At 47.0% G+C, this 2301-nt stretch overlaps 1 non-coding gene across 1 annotated transcript; it reads right to left on the bottom strand.

Annotated features, from left to right (window-relative positions):
• Positions 1 to 990: 990 nt before the first annotated feature.
• TRNAA-AGC (transfer RNA alanine (anticodon AGC)) lies at positions 991 to 1063 on the bottom strand. The gene has a single exon. It is a non-coding gene; the product is annotated as a tRNA-Ala (tRNA).
• Positions 1064 to 2301: the final 1238 nt, after the last annotated feature.

Here is a 2301-nt window from a genome sequence, read left to right as displayed (position 1 = left end):
ACTTGTTCCAATCTCAAAGCCCTTATTTGGAAGCCATGGGGGCCATCAAAATGCAAACTATTCGCTTGGCTTATCATCCGCAACCGGGTTTGGACCTTTGATAGGCTCGCAGCTCGTGGATGGCCGCACAGTCCTTCTTGTCCGCTTTGCAAGCGGCACCCTGAGACAGCTCATCACATTATTGCTGGTTGCCGCTACTCGAGGAGAATTTGGGACGCCCTAGCATCTTGGCTCTCCATTGGCCCTTTAGCTCCAGCTACCTGGCCGGACTCTACTTCCATCAAGCAGTGGTGGTTTATGGTCGGCTCAGTCGCTGTGCCCAAAAAGGGAACGCGCTCCCTGCTCCTACTGGTGGTCTGGCACATTTGGCTGGAAAGGAACAACCGCACCTTCCAAAGGCAAGAGAGGTCAGTGGCAGATCTGCTAGCAGCAATTAAGGCAGAGGCAAGGCTGTGGGGTGTCGCAGGTGCTAAGCACCTTCTTGCGCTTTTACCTATGCTGTAATTACGTAACCTCTATGTACCCTTCCTGCGGTGTCTCTTGGGCACTGCTTCACTCTCTTCTTTATTAATAGAAACGTGCACAATCTCGTGCCGTTCGTTCAAAAAAAAAGGGTCTGGGGGTCTAAAAAAAGGTCTGGAAAGCCAACAAATTGGAGAAAACAAAGATCGGGATCTCAGAAAACAGGACAAGCCCCAAAAGGTAACAATATTTTTTTTAAAAAAGAGAGATTTTTTTTAAAAAGAGATATGCTCAGGAAACACGACAAAGCCCAAATTGGAGATTGGAGATGCTCAGAAAACAGTACAAGCCCAAACTGAAGACGTTCAAAAACAGGAAAAGTCCCAAAAGGTAACAATATTTTTTTTTAAAAAAAAAGAGATGCTCAGGAAACACGACAAAGCCCAAATTGGAGATGCTCAAGCCCAAACTGAAGACGTTCAGAAAACAGGAGAAGCCCAAAAAGATAACAAAATTGCAAAAACAAACTGGAGATGCGGGGTATCGATCCCCGTACCTCTCGCATGCTAAGCGAGCGTTCTACCATCTGAACTACATCCCCTTATATGCCTAGCTTCTTTTTAACATTGTTTTTACTTCATTCTATCTTGTTTCAATGACCATTTTAAGTAACCTTATAGCGCCTGAAAACACATGTGATAGAGAAATTGACCATAATTAAGGGCTTAACAACTCAACCGCCTAATCAAGTTTTTTTAGTTCAAGTTATATATATGAGTTGCATGTCCACGGAGCTGTTTTCTTCTATGGCTCCTTTACTACTGATATGGCCACAGATTAAAAGGGTAAAGGTATGAAAAAAATTGTTTTTAAGAAGAGGTTGCTGTCTATAGAAAACTCTCTTTCTAAACTCCTCGAAGAATGCGAGAATTATGCAAACAGTCCATGTGACAGTGAGTTGCATGAAGAGAATCACCCTGTTCCGCTGTTCTCTTTTATTAGCCGAAGCAATTGGAAAGGGAACTGCGTTTTCTCTCCTGATATTTAAGTTTTGTTTAGTTCAGTTATATAGTTTTAGAAATCCGATTCTAGTTATGAGCTATAAAAAAATTGTTGCAAGCTGATGGCTGTAATGATTGAAGCAACTATCAACTATGGATTCTGTAAAAACATGATGGTTTGACAATACGGTAAGAGACAACGTCCTAACCTTTATTAGGATGAGCCAATTTTATAACATGTCTGTTGACACCTTTTCGGAGGCGCCAATCACTCAAAAGAACCAGCGGCGGTGCTCTCTAGTCAGGCGCGGACGGTCCGCGGCTTGGGGCCGGACGGTCCGCGACCTGGCGCGACGTGGCGGTGCTCTCTGGTCGGACGCGGACGGTCCGCGGCACAGGGCCGGACGGTCCGCGACCTGGTGCAGGAGCTCGGGTTCCCTGCCTGACGGCCGGACGGTCCGCGCTCTAGGGCCGGACGGTCCGCGCGTGCGCAGGGGCGGCGGAAGATCGCCGGCGACGCCTGGATCTCGCTCCCGGGAGGGACCCCGTCAGGGAGGAGAGATCCTAGGAGTTGTCTAGGCTCGGGCCGGCCGACCTAGACTCCTCTAATCGACGTAGAGTCGAGGAGAGGAAGAGAATTTGGGGATTGGAATACTAAACTAGGGCTAACTAGAACTAGACTAGAACTACTCCTAATTGTGCTGAAAATAAATGCGAGATAGAAGTTGTATTGGTTCGATTGTTGGGGGTCCAATCGGCCGTAGCCCTTCATCTATATAAAGGGGGAGGTATGGATCCGCTTCCAACTGATTTCCGAGTTAATCCCGCGGTTTTAGGT

Source organism: Zea mays, chromosome 7, assembly GCF_902167145.1.
Source record: "Zea mays cultivar B73 chromosome 7, Zm-B73-REFERENCE-NAM-5.0, whole genome shotgun sequence".
NCBI classification, from domain to species: Eukaryota; Viridiplantae; Streptophyta; class Magnoliopsida; order Poales; family Poaceae; genus Zea; species Zea mays.
Note: the sequence above shows the minus strand (reverse complement) of the source record. Positions and strands in the feature narration are given on the sequence as shown.